At 39.9% G+C, this 12,481-nt stretch overlaps 1 protein-coding gene across 12 annotated transcripts in view; it reads left to right on the top strand.

Annotated features, from left to right (window-relative positions):
* Positions 1 to 12,481, top strand: part of TENM4 (teneurin transmembrane protein 4) — a 928,417-nt gene that overhangs the window by 570,458 nt on the left and 345,478 nt on the right. The gene's annotated exons all lie outside the window — the stretch shown is intronic.

Genomic DNA, 12,481 nt, shown 5'->3' on the forward strand with positions numbered 1-12,481 from the left:
AAAACAAGGAAGTGAAGGGAGGAAAAAGATGCTGGCTGCATGTAAGTGGTTTGCTTACATCAGTTTTCTACTCCTCATGAAAAGTGTGGTAAAGATGTGGCAGAGAGAATCAAGTCTCAAAAGAAATTCCAATTAAGGGCAGAGAAACTTTGCTCTGTAAGCAAGGAGGAGGAATAGATGAGCTGTGGACGTGGATCAAGGGGTTTCAGCGAGGCAGCTTCCATGAAGCAGCAGCAGCTCTCCTGTCAAGAAACGGAGCAATACCATGTCTCAGAGTCACAAAATGTACACCTGCCCATGGATGGTTGGGGCTAGAGCTGGAAAAGATGTACTAGAAGGGTTATTAGAAACCCCCAGTTCTGTTGCTTGAAAACTGGTTAGAAATACAGATTTTTAGGTCAGGCAAGTTATAGCATGCATGACCTGGAGTGGAAACAGCTCCATCTGCCAATGTAGATGATAGAAAAGAGTATCCCAATCTGTTTTCCTTTGCACCCCAGTGTATTGCCTCTTGGCTGAGCCCTGCATCTAATTGTGAAATGCTCCTATAAAACCAGATTGATAATAATCTAGCTCAATTAAAGTTGGGGTAGGCTACAAAAATAAAAAGGTAAGTATTTGGCAGATAAGGGCTCTTTTTCTTTTAATTTTCAGACGATTTTCCTGATCTGCTTATGGTGTGGTTTTATGAACAGCTGCATCAGTATCCCCAGGGAGGCAGGAAGCAGCAGGATGGCTGAGCCCTAGCAGGAGGGAACATCTCAAGCAGGGTTTGTCATCAGAAACATTGAAACGGGGAACCATTCCTCTACTGAGGCTGACATTTTCAAACCCAGGAGCCTGAACTCTGGTGAAAACAAGCTTATGTTTAAAGGATTCTTGGCAATTGGATTTCCTGCAGATTTCTGCATCCAACAGATGCAAGCATTGATCCAGCTTCACTTGGGCAATGATATGTACAATGAGACATTTGGCTTCAGGAGTGTATGACTGAGGATGTTGCTGTCTCCTCTGTCTCCATCTGTACTGCTTCCTTTACAGACATAATTGCTAATAAATTAACATTTGTATACTGCCTTGAAAATCATGAGCTTAAATATAGGTTTTTATTAGCTCATATCCTGGCAAAATATTTCTTTCATGCAAATTACTTTTTGTAATTGAATTATCCCTTGCAATTTTTAAAACTTACAAAATTGTTGGACCTCTGCTATTTATCATTCTTCTCTGAAAGAGTTTGCCAGGGTAGGAAGGAAATTGGTAGAAAATTTATTGCAAAAAAGTAGATAAGCATTTTACTTTAGGGTTCTTTTATGTCCACGATTCCAATGAGCCTAATAATCTTTGCAAATCATTAGCATGTTATAGCCCAGAATCCATCCTGAAACTGTATGATCTCACCTCATAAGTTTCTTTTAGACTCTTAGACTCTCTTGAACATCTTCTTAATAGTGATATGTCTCATAAATTATTTATTGAAATGACATGCTTAAAAGCATCAAAAAAAAGACCTTTTACTCGGCTGTGAAACAGCTGAGAATGGTTATATCTGTTTTTCATAAAATGAGCCCAAAAGGTTAAATGCCTTGTCCAGGACCACACAATAAATTAGTGGTACAGCAGGGCATAAGAGAAGCTGGTGCTGTTTCCCAGAATCTTGCTTCTCAGCAGTAGACATGTCTCTTCATCTCAGGCACTGTTGCATGGCCCAAAATGAAGATGGTTTACTTGCTGCTGAAACCTATGGCTTCCATCTCCTAAATTCTCTGTTCTTTTGACATTGGTGGAGCTGGCAACACTGGTGCTTTGGGTGGGCTTTTTTTTTTTTTTTAAATCATTTTCCAGAATATAGGCCTTACAGAGATAGACAGTCATCTGTGACTTCAAATGAAACACTCATGATTCAGAGATAGCCACTGAAAAAGACTCCATGAGTTTTCCCAAATGTGATCTGATAGGCCTCAGCCAAATGATGGAGCCTGTTACTGAGTTTGGCTTTATTGTCTTTTACTTCCTAAGGCATGTAAAAGATTGTGTGTGTTGCATCTATTTGAAACAAATAGTAATAATTAACATTTATATAGCACTTTCGGCTTTTAAGCACTGTGCAAACACTAATTACTCTTGGTTTAGTGTAAACTAATGTAATCCCACTCTGTTTTGCAATCTATTTGCATCTTTTGTTGACTGAGAGCTGGTTCAATTACTTCTAATCTTTGGTCTAGCTAGTCATTAAAGGTATGACTAAGGAGAGCCATTTACATCTTCAATTGCTTTCTCCCCTCCCCATCTCCTTCATTTGCTTTTTCCTTTTCTTCCCACAGTGTCTTTTTGCTGAATATTCGTTAAGCTGGATTCCTAAGCATGGCAGCAAAGCTTTTCTTCAGCAAATGAATGGGCCTTTCCCCTCATTTTGTTAAGTGTTATAAAAACTTGTTCTTATAAGAAAGATTTAATAAGTCATTCTGTTTTGCCACGGAAAGTCAAATACAAGACATTTTCCTGTGGCAAACTAGAAGATTCTTCTCTTAGTCGCTAAGCTAGTTGTCTTAATACCAACAATGAAGAATTTATTTTTCAGTTTGGACTTGGATAAACGACTTAATCTCTTACCTTTTATCAACTGAAAGATGATTGGCTTTCATGAATACTGGCACAGAATCCAAGAACTCCAGTAAACAGACTTCTGAAATGCAATCAGGAGCTGGGGTTTGTGTAGTCTGTGCCATTGACTTCCTGTATTATTTGGTCAGGTCACCTCCTTTCTGCCAATCTGTTCTGCCTGTAATGTAGGAGAGACAAAAATGTACTTCCTTGAAGGCTAAATCAGTAAGAAATATGAGGTTTTGCCATGTGTTAAAAAGAAAAAAGAAAAGTAAAAATAAGCCCTGCTGTTACTCTGGCATCTTTGGACAAGTAGAAAAGCAGCATTTTGCGAGAATAGAATAAATGCAATGCTTGATATTTTCACCTGAGCAATAGTATCAGTTATCATTACCTTATTAAGATCCCTCCTTAATGCACCTTTCAGTGCATTTGTACATCTGGAAGAGTGTATTGATGTCTGGTTTGGAAGGTCATTGAATCATAGAATCATTGAAGGGTTGGGGTTGGAAGGGACCTTAAAGATCATCTAATGACCAGGGACGACATCCACTGAACCAGGTTCCTCAAAGCCCCAGCCTAGCCTTGAACACTGCCAGGGATAGGGCATGCATGGCTGCTCCGGCAATCCGTGCTAGTGCCTCACCACCCTCAGAGGGAAGAATTTATCTCTAATACCTAATCTAATCCTACCCTCCGTCAGTCCGAAGTCATTCCCCCGTGTCCTGTCACTCCATGCCCTTCTCAAATTACCCTCTCCAGCTCTCTTGTAGACCCTTTGAGCACTGGAAGGTGCTGTAAGGTCTCCCTAGAGCCTTTTTCTCCATAACCCTGTACATGCAGTGCTAAGCTGCAACCCAGCAATCAGGTTTAAATCCTCTTGCATGTGCTTTAAATCTCTTCTTGGAGGTGATACCCCTCCTTGTTATTCCAGTGAAGGGGCCCTTTGTTTCAGAAAAAAACCCAAGCACTTTCTATTTCTAATTTACTATTTTTACCTCTCTATTTTTTTCCCCGTAGGCATTTTACCTAAGAAAAATACACTTCCTACTGCATAAGCTTATTGTCATTGAAAGTGAAGCTCTGGACACAGTAGGGGTTACACTGATTAATCAATTCCTAGCATCTCTCAATGCACTCTGATTATCTCACAGAGAAGTCCTAAAATAAATAAATTAATGGGCCCTTGCAGTCTTTTTTACAGATAATTCGTATTTTAATAAACTTTGTTTGAAGTTCAACCCTCCAGGGAATTTTATCAGAACAGGAAAACAGGTTGGTTTCTCCCCCTGCTGAAGGAAGGCAAGGAGAGATTACCCAGTACCACAACATCTGTGACAAGAGCAGGGACATTTTTACACATGATATTGTAGTAAGACAAGGACGGGTTGGCCTTGCTAGTAATCCTTCAGGAGTTTTCTATGTTAGTTACTTGAATTCAAGTAACTGGATAAGGTAGTTGCCTTTGCCTGCAGAAGAGGGATGATAATATATTTTTCCTGTGCTGGGAGTCCTGCCTGATTAGGTGAGAGCTACCCTCTGCTGCAGGAAGTTTTCCATAATATTTTTTCTGTGGAGTGTCTATATAATTAGTCTTAATAAACATACATATACAAAATAAAATCTGTCCCTAGCAATACTTTTTGAGCATAATTCTGAGTATATTCCTCCAAATTCAGTTGACCCTATGGCATTCCCTGCTATTCAATGGCAGTATTGAAAGCCAGTGCTGGCCAAAACTATTACTCTATTGTTTTCACAGTCAAGCCAATGAGAAAAAGGAGGACAAATTCAGATCTTGCAAGTTTTGCACTACAGGTGTCCTTCAATTCAAGCTGTCACCCTGTGAGCTGCTCAGACCCCAGGCTGTATCTGAAAGGCGTGGAACAGAAGATGCTCTGAACTCTGTTTCAAACCGCAGGTGCACACAGACGTGATGTGTTTACTGAGGAATATGGATACGGGGTGGTGGCTGCAGGCAGAAAAGGCAGACATGCTTTCTTTCCTAAAAGAGTCCCAGCCTCCAGTCAGCTCTTTTCAGAAATAATGTGTAATAGCAAAAAGATACATCTGAGAGTGAGTGTGAGTCCAAGGCCTCTTTTCTTATGGAAAAGGCTGAGGGCTCATGAATATTCCCATGGAAGACACAACTGTAGACAGTGACTTTAAATGAGACAAGCACTTCTTCTACAATCACACTGGGGGACTGCATACAGGATGTTGCAAAGGCCCAAAGTATTTAAGAGTGAAATGGGATTAGGCAAACTCTCAGAGGACAGGTTCATGAGGGACTGTCAAACCCAGTGGGCCTGCAAAGAAATTTGCTGAAGTGCATAGAGAGGAAGGACCAACCTTGATTCTTAAATCACCATTCACAACTACTGTCCACTTCTTCTCTTCCAAACTGACTGCATCCAATCCATACAGGGGTAATACAGATGGATAGTTTCCTTGTTCAATTTATTGACACAGAAGCAGGGATACAGAGCTAGTGTATTTAAGCATGGGACTTCACATACCTAATTGTGGAATAAAAAGGTTGAGTGGCACAAGGTGTGCATGGAAATTGTCTTGGGATTCTTGCTACATTTTCATATGGGTCACAACATAATTACAAAAGCCTCCTGTAGACCACAACAGAACACTGAGAATTAGACACAAAGCTTACCCAGGAGTGGGTACAAGGCTTAACATCCTGAAGTGAGCCCTGTACCAGCCTTTTCTTATTGTCTAAGAGATGAGACACTGGCACAGGGTGCCCAGGGGAACTATAGATGCCCCCATCCCTGCAAGTGTTCACAGACAGTTTGGAAAGGGTTTTGAGCAACCTGGTCTAGTGAAAGGTGTCCCTGTCCATGGCAGGAAACTAAAACTAGGTGATCTTTAAGGTCCCTTGCAATGCAAAGCCACCTTCTTTGTTGTCATAGAATCCATTCCACAGTTCTATGACTAGAAACTATCAAATAAATTTTTTTTGTTAAAAAAAAAAAAAAAAAGACAAGAAACGAAGCAAGCAAAAACCAAAACCCAGGCTATGTTTTTCTTTTCTGGAAGAAAAAGGAAAAGTTCTCCCAAATGGATTGAAAAAGGCTGCACCAAGAGCTTTCACCTAGGATGCTTGAGACACATTCAAAACTTCAACCTGTCTGACTTAGATTAAGGACACAAATTTTAGCTTCCTGTATCCCAGGTAAGAGCCCAAATTAGCAAAAGGTGGGTGATGGAGAAAGAATGGGAATGCTTTCAGTGACTACCTGCATTTTATGTCACCAGTTCTTTGTCACTCTGAGATTTGCTGATAAATGGGCTGGTTTCACATGGGGTTTGGATGTGTGGCACATCATACACCCAAACCTTGAGTCTGACATAGAGAGTTAGGAAAAATTTGCAGGCTGAACATAAAACAGTGTACATGGTCAGGCTGTCCCTTTTGGCATTTATTATTTAAATGCCTTTATGTATTGTCTATTAAACTGAGGTTCTGAGGAAAACCCACTTCATCCAAGAATAGCTAATAGACTCATAATGAGAATTTCAATATAAAGCTAAGATTTTTTCCAAAGTAATTTCCATTTTGGCATAAGCCAGAGTAGTGTTCTGATGACTGCAACTGCAAACTACTTATACTTGTCAAAAATTATTCAGAAGAATTTTTAACTTTGGGCCCTAAAATCTTCTGCTAGCACAGGTTAAAGGCTCCAGCCCATGACAGAAGACTTAGGGGGTTGCAAACTAGAAATAATTGAGATAATTGCATTCCAGCCTCCTTCATGTTTTCCTACCATTACTGTTTCAAGCTTTCCTAGGCCTCCAGCTAATGCAGTTTTAGATTTATTCATGAAAAGGTCACAAAACACATCTTTTGGACAAGGCATTACCAACTGCCTAGCAAGTCCCTTACCAGTAAAAGAAAGGCTTAGTGGTTGAGACCAGAAAAGGGAGGTTTTGTTACTTTCTTTGAGTACTGGGTTGATGCCAAGCAGTATTAATTCAACTCTTCATTCTCCTCTCCTGTGCCTGCTTCTTTCCTAAGTCTTTGCCAAAAATGTGAGGATGTTATACCTATAGCTTAATTTATTTCCTACAAAGACCTCAAGGGATTTGAACCTCTGCTATAAATCTGAAGCTTAAAGTTTAATAAAAAACACAGGAATCCTTTATGTTATAGAAGAATCTCCCAGAAACCTGGTAAATGGCATCACACTGTTTAAGCCACAGTAGTGTATTTGCTAAGATCAGATCATTGCTGACTCTGATCACCAGGCAATACAAATTTGATTTGAACAACCCCTGACTACATGCCTAAGTATTTGCTGAATGCATCAGAGCATTCACCACTACATTTATGCCAGGTTCGTGCTTTAGATGAGGTGGAATGGGAGGCAATATCTCAGACAATTCTTGACAAATGAAAATGACCAAATAAGATTTCTCAAGTTCAACATATTTTGTAAAGAAGGCCAGGTCTTTTCAAGGTCATGCTGGATGGGGCTATAAACAACCTGAACTAGTGCGTGGCATCCCTGCCTATGGCAGGGGGGTTGGAACTAGGTGATCTTTAAAGTTGCCTCCAACCCAAGCCTTTCCGTGAGCCTATGAAAACAGAATAAGGAGCCTTCAACCAGGCATTTGTATCCTCATGGAAGTGTGGCGGGACTGTCACAGTGGACTGCATTCTTTCAAATATGATGTAAAATACCAGGTGATGACTTAAATTGGTGTGGGATATTATTAAGCACAGACACAAAGTCATTTAATCACCTGAACTCACAGCTTCTTTGTTTGCAGCTTAGGATCCTGAGTTGGAGCTAATTTCCCAAATAACATTGCTGGTCTGCCCCCAGTATCTGTTAGTGTCTTTGAGAAGATTAATATACAAGGTGAAAATCTGTCTCACTTTTGACTCTGAGTGGGGTTTTCGTCATTCACCATGGGATTTCACTGGTCAGACACAACTGCAATTGTCCATGCTCCACAGTCCTTCTGGCTGAAGGACACTATCAAACATGAAAGAGCATCTTGTTAATAATACCTTAGGTTCTTGCTACTGTTCTCCAGCAAAGATTTCAGGCATGCGTTAATTATTCTACTATGCTTATGTGACTTGCTTCTCAAAAAAACCCAGGACTCAATATCAGACTCAGCCTTGGAGATCAAGCTGCTGCCCTCAGTTGTGTTGTTTTCTTCTTGTACCACCTTAAGCAATTCACTTTGACTTCCTGTGGCTCATCTCTTCCTCTATAAAGTGAAGGAAAGGATACTTGCTCACTTCTTACCAGCTTTAGGTCTTAGTTAATGATTCGATTTGTGGAGCCCAAAGGAGGGAATATAAAATTAAGCTTGCTGCTCAGCATCCTATGGCTGTGCTCATTCTACAAAGGGCAGCAGCAATGAAAAATAGGGAAAAATATTGCCCTAAGCAGCGAAATGAGGTCGAGTTCAAGAAGACAAAAAGCATGCCCTAGCAAGTAAGATGATGCCATTTCTGCATAGGCAGTTTTGCAGAGGAAAACAAATGACCGTGAGCAGTAGTCCTTTTTCTTCCTTCAGCACAAAGCTGGAGGTGGAATCAACCCACCAGAGCTCATGCTCATGTTTTCCTGCAGTCAAGATATTTCACTCTTCCTGCTCTCTCATCATCCTGTTGCCATAAGTATATGGGAAGTACATAAAGCTATCTCTACTGTTTAAAACCTCACATTTTGACAGAAAATTGGATGATATGACATGCTGCCTCCCAGAACAGGCACTGTCTATCACCTTGCTGCTAATCTCTGTGATTAGTGACCTGCAACGTAAGTCAGCTATCAAAGACCACCTGTCCTTTTTGCTGTGAGCACCTCGTAGCATATCACTTTGTGGTGTCACACTCCCTTGTCTGGTTTTTGATTGATGCAAGTTTGTCTTTTGAGCAGTGACTCAGAAAATAAATCATCCCCCTTGCCATTCATTGAGTGCAATTCTGCAGCACAAAGCCGGTGTGGTTAATCAAAGCTCCAAAGAGCAACAAAAACCAACAGAACTGAGAATGAGGAGGAGAGGTATAAAGGATAAAACATCATAAAAAGGATTATTTGGGAGCCAACCAAAGCAAATCAAAATAAAAAGAGCTGCAAATAAGCATTGTGTTTGCTGTACTACTGCACCAGAACCAGAAGGCTGATTTTTTTGTTCTGCTCCCTGACATGTAGGCAAGGATGTGAGAAGAGTCCCACGCCTCTGAAAAATATAACTATATCAAAGAACCTGATTTTATAGGCTTTTATGAGTAAGTAACCCTTTCTGGGCTCAGTGGGATTTTTCTGAGTAGAATAAGTAAAGACAGAAGGATGTTTCTGCTGTGAATTGTAGTCCAGACCAGTTTGTGGTCCAGCTGGGATTGCATACACAGAGGACTGCCAAAAATAAGAATGGCTATTGCAACTAATTGGCCTCAAAATAAAAAAAAAGGTGAAATTTTATGTTATGCAGACAGCAGTATGATGAAAGAATCAAACAGAACTAGAAACAACATTGCATTATAGGACAAGAAAGCCCTTTCCAAATATAAATGATTCAGAGCAAGGGGGTTTTGTGCTTTTATGGAGGGAAAAGGAACACAGAGATGGAAAGGTCCATTTTAGAAAGCTTGGTTTTTTACATCCGGTCCAGCAAGTTTATGGAAGCTTTTAAAATTATGAGGAGCAATCATGAGCTAAAGATGGAAAGAAACTGGTGGTTGAGTATGTAACTGAGATGAGTGTGATTCTTTGTATTCGTCATGTGCAAGAGAAGTCAGGAAAAATGTGAGGTGTTGATGGCACTGATGAAATCATAGCAAAAGTAAAATCTAGACACAAGGAGTAGCAGATAAAAAATAATTATCTATCTCAGAAAAACTATGAGGCAAACTCTCTGACAACACAACTCCACTGAAAGTAAGGTATCTAAACCATCTGGGAATTGGGTCATAAAACTGAGATGACAAGAACTGCATGTCCGTGGAGAGGTGCTGGAAACTTACTTAAGTCAGGTAAATGCAACAGTTCGGTCTTTAGAAATAACTCTTAAAAAAATCTTCATTATGTTTTACGGAGGTAACCTTTCTATTTGGAAAGTCAAGCCAAGTTGTGAAGGAGAGAGAAATAAAAAGTTGAGAAGAGTTAAATTTATAAAGACATGAATGAGTTGGGAATAGAAACACTGTTACAGAGGAATGTGCATATGGATAGCGCAAATTTACAGGGCTATTTTTGATGAACTGTAGGAGAATTTTCAGTTTTTCAGCACCTTTCCTTACAAAAAGAAAACCCTTCATCTGGTGGGAATTCAGTCAATTTCCTCATGTTTTTTTGTCATTTCCTAAGTTGCAAGGTTACTAATGGTAATTACAGACCCTGTTTGTACCTTGTGGCTCCAGCAGTGCAGAAAGGTTTTCTTGGCACATGTGCCTCTCCCGCTAGAGCATTTTAAATGACCAGCCCTAGGCAGGAATTGTTACAATGCTCAGGAGCAGATAGAAGCCACCTTTCTTCATTTCCTTCTTAGCGAGTAACCACTTCTCGCTCACATTCTGCTATCTCCATCCACCATAACAATAAACCACAATTTCAGTGTTAGTTATAGCAGTTCTCAATACAGGGCTTTTGTGAAGGAGTCTGTTGTAAGGTGTTTTATTCAAAAGTATAACAAACCTGCTCCTTCTAATGTTTTCAAACAGGGATGCTATAAAGGAGGCAAACAGATTCAATAACAAGTGCAAAAAAAGTCACAATTTCTCAAGCCAAAAAAAGCTTTTTTTAAAAAAAATGGGAGATGACAGTGCACTGAAAGGCAATCAGATGCTCTATTTCTTTTATCTCTTTTCAGTGTGAAAGCACCAATATGTTTGATTCAATGCAAAAAAACCTATCTACCAGTATTTGGTAGATCTCTTACATGCTGCTGTTGTTCCTTAGCACAACACAATCTCCTTCACTATTGCTTCTATGTTCAGGCCTAGTTTTGTACCCTTACTCTGCAATACATTTAACATGTGTCAGTTTTGGCCGATGAGTAATCCTATTTGCATTCACTGTATTGCATTTACATGAATGAATTAAAAGTCAGAGAGTTCAGTGGATTTAAAAACACGTTTAAAATCAAAGTGGGGCTCAAATCCCTGCGGATGACTTAGGTAAAACTCGTTATAAGACACTCCTCCTTTCCCCTCTCCCCATCCTCCCTTAGTGTTCAATACTTTCTATGCATTCTGCTGACAAACAGAAAATATGAACTTTCTGGTCTGCCACCATCTCTGGAATAGACTGGGAGACAATGGATTTTTTTTTTTTATTATAGTAGTATCTTAATTTCCAGGAAGAATGCAACAGAAACCATATAAGATGTTGGAACTGGGCTCTGTCATTGGAAGTTGGTTTTGGAAGCTAAAGGGACAAAACCCAGTGAGCAGTTTTAGCACAATCAGAATTGCAGAAATATGAGTGTGTCATGGTTTAACCCCACAAGAGTCCCAAGAGTGTAATCCTGCTCTTCTTTGCCCAGCTGCCAGTTTATCTCACAGCCCTCCTGCAGTTCTTGCTTCCTCCTGCAGTCTCTCTTCAACTGCAGTAGTTTTTAGTTGTGCTTGTGCCTTACAGCTTTTCAAGTATGGAATTAATAATAAAATGTTGGCTTCCAGCTTCAATATTAGTATTATGATTTGTAGGTTATCAGAACCTGTGCTGAGAGTCTTCCATCCTTCACACACTGAGTTTTATAACCCACAAATGCTGCGTTACATCACATCCCTTTAAACTGACCTACAAAGCTCACAGCACATCCATCCTCAACTACTGCACCACAGCTGTGTGAGGGCAGGTGTAGATTAGATATCTGGAATAAATTCTTTACTGTGAGGGTGGTGAGGCAGTGGCACAGGTTCCCCAGAGAAGCTGTGGATGCCCCATCCCTGGAAGTGTTCAAGGCCTGATTGGATGGGGCTTGGAGCAATCTGGTCTGGTGGAATGTGTCCCTGCCCATGGCAGGGGATTTCAAGGTTCCTTCCAACCCCAACTATTCTAGCATTCTGTTACTCTCTGAAATCCAGGGCACAGCATCTGAAGCAAGGCCAGGGTCTGAGTCATGGAGGAGTAACATTTCATTAGTACATTCAGGGTTTAGCCTTTCAAGAAAGAAATGCCAACAGAATGTGATTCAGTCTCTCCCATACATTTCCATATGTATTTGCTATGAAAAAGACCAAGAACTGATAGGTTCTTTCTGAACCTTTTGCTTTCTGTTTTTTAAATGCTGATGGTAAACAACAGTATCCTGGGGTGGCATTTAGAGACTCGACTTCTGTTCTTTAGCAGTCAGGAGGACTCGGTTTCTGAGAAGCTCAGCCCACAATTAGAGATTTTCCATATTTGGTTTGTGGATTTTATTATTTTTCCTACTAACCCAGTTTAGATATTTAAAAATATATTTTATCATCACAATGCAGGCCACTGCCTTTATTTTTTCTGTGACTTCTGCCACATTTAATAAACTTGAAATAAAAATACCATTTATTAATTATTTTGACAAAAATACTTTTAATACGTTTTATTCCTGATATCTGCTTTCTCTGTGTGCAGATATGTATGCTTGCATAGCAGTGCACATATACATTGGTTTTCCACAGAAATAAATCCCAGGCCATGTTGTTACATGAAGCAGAACACTATCATTTATTTACACTTTCTCAGCTCTGCTTAAGTTCTAATATATTTCCAGCTGACTAAAGATGACCCCTCTGAAAAGGAAGACGTTTTTATTCAATTTCCATCCATATTTCACTCTTTCATTCTTCCTTTCTCCATCTCCCTTCCCACTTGCCTTCTTATACTGTCTCAGTCTTTTTTTCATATGTTCTAAC

Source organism: Corvus kubaryi, unplaced genomic scaffold (genome assembly GCF_017639235.1).
Source record: "Corvus kubaryi isolate FWS band 111438036 unplaced genomic scaffold, C.kubaryi_AGA036_p1.0 37260, whole genome shotgun sequence".
Taxonomy (NCBI): Eukaryota; Metazoa; Chordata; class Aves; order Passeriformes; family Corvidae; genus Corvus; species Corvus kubaryi.